Below are 7,062 nucleotides of genomic sequence, written 5' to 3'. Positions count from 1 at the left end.
TGTTTAATAAGTGAATATTGCGCCTTTATTTGGCATCACGCCTATACTGCCTGCCCCTCGGGCTGGCCCTGCTGTAGCTGGGCCGAGGTTCACGTGAAGAGGGAAGCAGCTAATTTCTTAATGGTTGAGATAGCTTTACTTAGTGAGTTCAGATACTCTTTGGCATCCCAAATCAGCAATATTAAGATTAAGTTATGATTGTTGACAAAAGCAAATTCCGAATGAAAATAAATGATATGCGCTTTATTTATGCTAATATACGCAAGATAAAGAAAGTTTAAGAAAATATTTCGGGATGTGATTGAATTTGTTTATTTTCGTTGTATTTCTTACAATAATTGTTACATAACCGTTGGAGTTTTAACATGTGGGGAATTGACAACACAGTATGTTTCGCATTTCATTTGCTACGCTTGTTAATTCAATACGGCCAAGAATGCTAATCTTTCAGAATCTCGAATCGTAACATATTATTTTTTATATTTTTTTAATACATATAAGGTACTTTCTATAAGCTGTATTAGCTAATTATTAAAGAATTTTTAATACCAGATGTGAACGACCTAGCTCGATTTTAATTAATCATAACGATATTCACCCGTGAGTTTATAAAAATCTAGGTATACCTAATCTCTGATAATCAATCGGAATTCTAATTACATAATAATCACTAATTTCGATCTCCTAGACACGATAGAACTTTAAAAACACTATGGGATTCAAACCCAGATCCAATAGTCAGAGACTTATACCACTCGTCTATCGTGCTGGTGAATATGCGACAAGTACGAATCTGCGTTTGTAGATTCGTCTATTGTTAAACTGAAAGCATCACAAATTTGCAGATCATGCTGCAATGAACGCTGTAGAATTAATTTCAGATATGTATACGTCTCTCTATACTGCGGTGGTAGACTTTTTTTATTGACCGTAAAAGTTTCAGGTTCTCTCGAGCAAAAATTTTAATTATATTTTACAAATTATTTTTTACTGTAAGGTAGTTTATTTCAAGCAATACTGTTTTTTTATCATTTTTCTTGCAATTTTTTTATAATAACTAAATTAGATTTTAATTGTATTAACTAGTTAGAAGATACCATATTACTATAAACAAAATCCAGGCGAAGCAGAGAACGAAAACTAGTAAATCATAAAAGGAAACCACAAAACCAAGCTCAAGATTGTTTATAATTTAATAAGAAACATATTATAATTTCTTTGGTGGCTAAATAAATAAAAAAAGGTTTAGTACAAAATTGCATCCGCGTAACTTGTAAACATTTTATTTGCAACGTTTTGCGCACCCGCTGTGAAAAATATGCAATCAGCCTTTCGATTGGAGCTTTCGAAAGTTTCACGTGAGCTTTTCACTTTTCCTGCGGCTAACACAACGTTGTGTAGTCATTACGTCCGTAAGTAGTTAGAGCCGCGGCTTGGCGTGCCATGTCCACATTACAACCTGCCATTGAACTCCTCGCCCTCGTTCTCATTCAACCCCCGTGCTGAGGGTTGATTGATTGAGGTTTACTTTGCGACTGCCGTCTTACCTTTCTTTGCGCCAAAGAAAAGACGTCGTTACAATCGACTCGATCCAATTTGTTAACACACACACTTTTAATGCGTGTGTGTTGTGTATCGAAGGTAAGAAATATGTCAAGAGGGTGTCAGAATACATTAGCGCCTTTAAAATCTGGGGGAGAAGGGGAGGAATCGGTTACAATACAAAATGTAGGACTGACGATAATTAAACTATAACTGAATATTTTAAATTGTTTATATATTTAATATTCTATACTAAGTTTCTAATCATAGTTGCATCAAAAATGCATGTATTGTTTGGTTAAAAATCTCATGATGGAGAAAGTATTTCCGAAACACCTTTATATAAAGAAAATAATATGCTACGCATTATTATTTCTACGAATGTGTGGATAATGCTTCGGCTAAATATACATGGAAATGCAAATAGAGTTGAAATGGCAGCTTTTGGAAGTCAAAGAGTCGTCAAGTTGTACTATTGTCGGCTGTGATATCTGTGGAATAACTAGGATTCATCATTGTTGGTTCTTATGATTGCAGTCTCCCAGCTTGTCTCTATTACTATGACTCTATGTTGTCTCTTTTCTGCCTCTCTTCCGCGTTATCTTCTCTGTAACCAAGTGCCGCATATTTTATAATGCTAGTTCAAAACAGCTCTAGCGAATCGCAGATGAGAATGTTTGCGAGCCAACTGCATCGAATTTTTTAATACTCACTTTACACCTACGAAATGTGTTCACGCCTTAAAATAGAAACGGTCTAGATAGCTACTCCAGTGAATAAAAACCAGAGGATAGATCAACAATAGTATTATGCGCAGGGTAGCGCGTCCTTTCCAAATAAAGAGTAGTTTTTGGCGGTACTTACAAATGATTAACGTCTCGAGACAGATGTTAATAATAACCATGTCTCAAGCTTTATCAAAATCAATGTCACTGTTTTGGTGAAATGTTAGCAAATTAGTAATTATTATTCAATTATTTAAAAAAAACTCCTTTTTCGTTTTAGATAATTTTATTAGTTGTTCCTTATAAATAATAACACAATTTAAAATAATTATATACAAATTTTTAACTTGCTTATTTTATATATAATTTTGTAAGAAAATGATTGTTTTGATATTTAAACAACAAACTTTTTTTATAACATAACTTTTATGACGAAACGAACAGCCGCCATTTCAATTAGCCATAAAATTAGCCGAGATATTCACAAGAATAATATTATTGAAATTTGATATAAACTATCAATATTATTATTTCATTAAATCTTTAGCTACCAATCAATGTATAATTCATATTTTTTTACATACTCAGCTGTTGCAATATTTACATTTTTAGCTTTTTAAAATACGCACAAACTAATCGTTAATGTTATATTATATATAAGTTGATATTATTGATAGTTCAAACATTATCCACATCAATTCCACTGTTGAATATAGGCTTTTTTGGTGTAAATACAAAGAGTCTTCCAATTGCTTGAATTGGTTTTTTTTCTATATAAAAAGAGAATACTTTTAATTTATTTTATAAATAAATAAAATTAATGATAATGATAAGTACAATTATCTCACTTGAATTAAACTCCATCTTAGATTCACGATACCACACCACACATCCTATGATATATATAAATACAAAAAGTAATATAAAAGTAGCATTGCCATCTGAAAAAAAAAATTGTGATAAAATAATAATTAACACTGGTGGAATATATTTAATTAACTTATTTAGTCTTACTAAATTATAGAGTTAACGTATACGACCAATAACTATAGTATATTGTACACTTTTTATATTCAGTTCCAAGGAATTGTATTGTAAACTAACGATAAAGATCAAGACCAAAATAAATGACTTCTCTCTACTAATTTACGGGAATAATTGAACGTCGAATCTAATTAATTACCTAATTACGTGCCGTATTTATAATTAAAAGCTCTGGACAGGCGTTTTCAACAACAGAAACAAACATCCTTTTGTTCCATATAACTACACGGTTTTCTCGAAAGTATTATTCTCATTACTAATTTTATTTTATACTGATAAGCAAACGTATTTATGTGTATTAAAATATTATTTATTACACTGATTATTATTGCGTTTAAAAAATCGCCAGTATTTTTTAATTAGAACATATTTATTATAATAATTATAGTTTTATCTCGTAAAATATGCCTTCTTCATTCTATATTATCAGTTTATTTTCAACGATAAAAGTTCAGAGTTCATTATATATGCAGACATCAAAACAAGTTAGTGCAATAATTATTTTTTATGTTATTTTCAAGATCAAAACTATTTTTTATGCGAATAATAATTAATATAAATATATGTACATTATCCATAAAATTAAAAATGTGTATATATTTTAGAATTTAATTATAAAATGAGCAAGTTAAATTTATTTATATCTATAGATATAATTAGTTGTAAAATAAACAAGAATATTAATTTAAATGTACAAATACCTGCCATGATTGAAATATGTTTATACAAAAAACTGTTTCCACTGAATCTTCAAATACGATTGATGTTCACAATGTTTATTAATTATTATCGCACTGTGTGGTCATATCTAAATAATGTACATACGTATATCTTAGTTTATATTTTTAATATGGTAACTCTGCTATTTATTTATTTTAGAACTATTTATTGCTGAGGCTATTTGTTTGTGTAACCATATTTTCTAAACAGTTGGAGATTCGGCAACTTCGCACTTGTCGTTCCGCATTTAAATTTTTTTTCTGCGTATTTACAGACACTGAAAAGGCATTTTGGTAATTATTTTATCCAAACCTTATATTTTTACATACACCATAATAAAGGCCCTCCAACTTATTGTCTTTTCATAAACAGCTTATTGCGTTTTTAACGCGTAACACGCAAAAATATTTTTGTCTCGCCTAATTTCCATTAAAAAAATTTACTTTGATCTGACACAATAATAAAATTAAATTAATAATATAATTACTAACTCAATTAATTTCGTTCTAATATAAGACCATTAATAACCAGTATGTGACTTTTGATTGAATCAATATTTTTTTAAACATGCGATATATTTTTGCGTCAATTTGTAGTTGCTAGTCTGGATTAAGGAAGGATAAATAAAATATTTAATATGTCTAATATATTTTTATTGTATTTCTTCGCAGAAAAATCAATAATATCCCCCCATCGGGGTGAAAAAGCGAACTGATCGATTCGCTCTTTTAACGTGACGCTTCTCAATTCAAAGACGATTGCATAATCCTGTGACCAAGTCTCTGTTATAGTAACGTTGACATTGACATTCCTTAATACATGGCTGGTTCAATGGACATACTGTGACCCAATCTTCGAATATTCCGCATTCTTCGTGTACCCTGCAATCTCCGTGCTTCCCGCATTTTTTATGTCTTTCACCTGAATAAGACAATATATATATTATACAATACATAAATATATTTAGCACTAAATACTAATTTTAAAATACATTTTTATATTACTAATATAATTTGTATAAAAATCAATCAATCCTAGTTTCACATGAAATACACATTAAAAACAATTCCTACTCACTTGACTCTGATGATGATGATGATGATGAAGAAGAATGTTTCTTTCCTGATGAATATGATAAGCACAAAAATAATACAATAAACACAAAACGCATTCTGAAACGTATGTATATAAAATAAATTATTGATCATGTAAAAAACAATAATTTTTAATGCATAGATACAGACATTTTAATATATTAATGCTGAAGCTTCTCTAGTTATAAATAGAATGACAGCAAGTCTGTTCCAAAAACAATTAAGAAACATTTACTCACAATAAGATAAAAATACAAATCATTACCGTAAATGGACAGTCTATTGAGGAAAACGATGTTTGTGTTCTAATAATGAAAAAAATGAACTTATCTTTCTAAATTGCATAGTAACTCTACTCCTAGTGAGGAGTGTTTTGATTCTAAGCAGTTCATCTTTTTTTTTATTTTTAATAACAATTATACCAACGTTATAGACCAATCATACGTAAAAATCGAATCCTAGTATGTATAGACCCTTTTTTTAATTTCTATTTTGTCTGAGAGATTCGAATCAGTGATTATTATATAATTATAATTCCGATCTATCACTGCAGATTATTTTTTTCTAGATTTCCCTAATCTCACGGATGAATAATTATAATAAAATCAAACCAGGTCGTTCATAGTGACATTTAATAATTGTTAGCTGTACCGATAGTTTATAATTAATAAAATATAAGTCACTTATTTACAGATTCAACTTTAGTTTGGTGTCTCGCTACGTATTTAGTAGTTCTTGATTGTGTTGACCCAGTTGTAACAGATTGAGCTTATGTCTATGTTGCAAAGATTTATAATAAATATTTTTTTGTAGTACAGTACCTTTGAATTATGATTGATAAATTTACTTAAATTAAACTATTTATTAAAAATTTAAAATTATAAAAATAGTCATTAGTACATATATGCATATAATTTTAAAACAACTTTCAAACAGTAGTAGTAGTATCTTCTTTCATTCTACTGGTACCAGGTAAATTGTGTAACTCTATATCTTGAGTCACATCTAATCCCATTTTAACGTCAATTTCTCCATAGTTTGATTTACTAGTACTTGGTTGATCACTGTCATGTCTGATTTCATCGTCAAATTTAATCACATCATTATCTGGTAAATTTCGTTTAGGTTCTTCTGGCATTATTTTAAATATTATTAATTTGCGCCGTCTTTTGGATTTTTTATCTGTAATTAAAATTTTAAAAATATATATTATACACTATTATATATTATACACTATAATATTATTTTAATCTTACACATTCTTTCACTTTCGAAGATATCGTTACATCGATTCACAGCCAAACACAAAATCACGATAAACGCAAATAAAAATATATACTCTAAAATGATTTTATGATTATTATACTTAATTAGCAATATTAACAATAAAAAGTTATGATATATTATTTAAAACATTACCAGACATGATTTAACCAAAATTGAACTTATTAATGATGCTTATACTATGGATATTTCCAGCACTCTAAGATGACTTGACCTATTGTCTTATCAAATGTAAATAATTGTATATATACGTCTGTATGTATGATATCAAATACCCATACATTATCAAAGAACGGCCATAACATAAGGATTCTTGAACATTATTATTATATATAAAAATATATTTTATAAACGATATAAATAATATTTTTATTGTGAATATTTTTCCTATTTTATGTTACTTGAATCGGAAATTTATTTTATACATATATATGCATTTATACCAATAATATCAGTTCGGGTTTTTAGAAACATATTTCGTTTATAGCTTTATTATATATTATACATAAAGACTTAAAATTAAATATAAATAGATACATTATTTTCTTCTTTAAATAATCAGTTTTTACTCGTAAATATTCCTGTGACACAAGATTAAACTAGGGTATGTCATTTTTTTTATTGATTAAAATTATAAACACAAAAGTTAATAT

General features: G+C 28.4%; 2 long non-coding RNA genes across 3 annotated transcripts; both read right to left on the bottom strand.

The window, feature by feature from the left end:
• Window positions 1-2,534: 2,534 nt before the first annotated feature.
• LOC148226150 (uncharacterized) lies at window positions 2,535-4,124 on the bottom strand. 2 transcript variants are annotated; one of them, XR_015812355.1, is made up of 3 exons: window positions 4,013-4,124; window positions 3,116-3,208; window positions 2,535-3,037 (listed from the first exon to the last, which is right to left on the bottom strand). It is a non-coding gene; the product is annotated as an uncharacterized LOC148226150 (long non-coding RNA). The 2 variants fall into 2 exon arrangements; XR_015812356.1 differs by lacking the exon at window positions 4,013-4,124 and adding an exon at window positions 3,451-3,588.
• Window positions 4,125-4,667: 543 nt separating this feature from the next.
• Window positions 4,668-6,686, bottom strand: LOC148226149 (uncharacterized). Its single transcript, XR_015812354.1, has 5 exons — window positions 6,545-6,686; window positions 6,382-6,465; window positions 5,276-6,307; window positions 5,109-5,203; window positions 4,668-4,952 (listed from the first exon to the last, which is right to left on the bottom strand). It is a non-coding gene; the product is annotated as an uncharacterized LOC148226149 (long non-coding RNA).
• Window positions 6,687-7,062: the final 376 nt, after the last annotated feature.

Source organism: Plectrocnemia conspersa, unplaced genomic scaffold (genome assembly GCF_051122295.1).
Source record: "Plectrocnemia conspersa isolate PC_06_02 unplaced genomic scaffold, ASM5112229v1 ptg000014l, whole genome shotgun sequence".
Taxonomy (NCBI): Eukaryota; Metazoa; Arthropoda; class Insecta; order Trichoptera; family Polycentropodidae; genus Plectrocnemia; species Plectrocnemia conspersa.
Note: the sequence above shows the minus strand (reverse complement) of the source record. Positions and strands in the feature narration are given on the sequence as shown.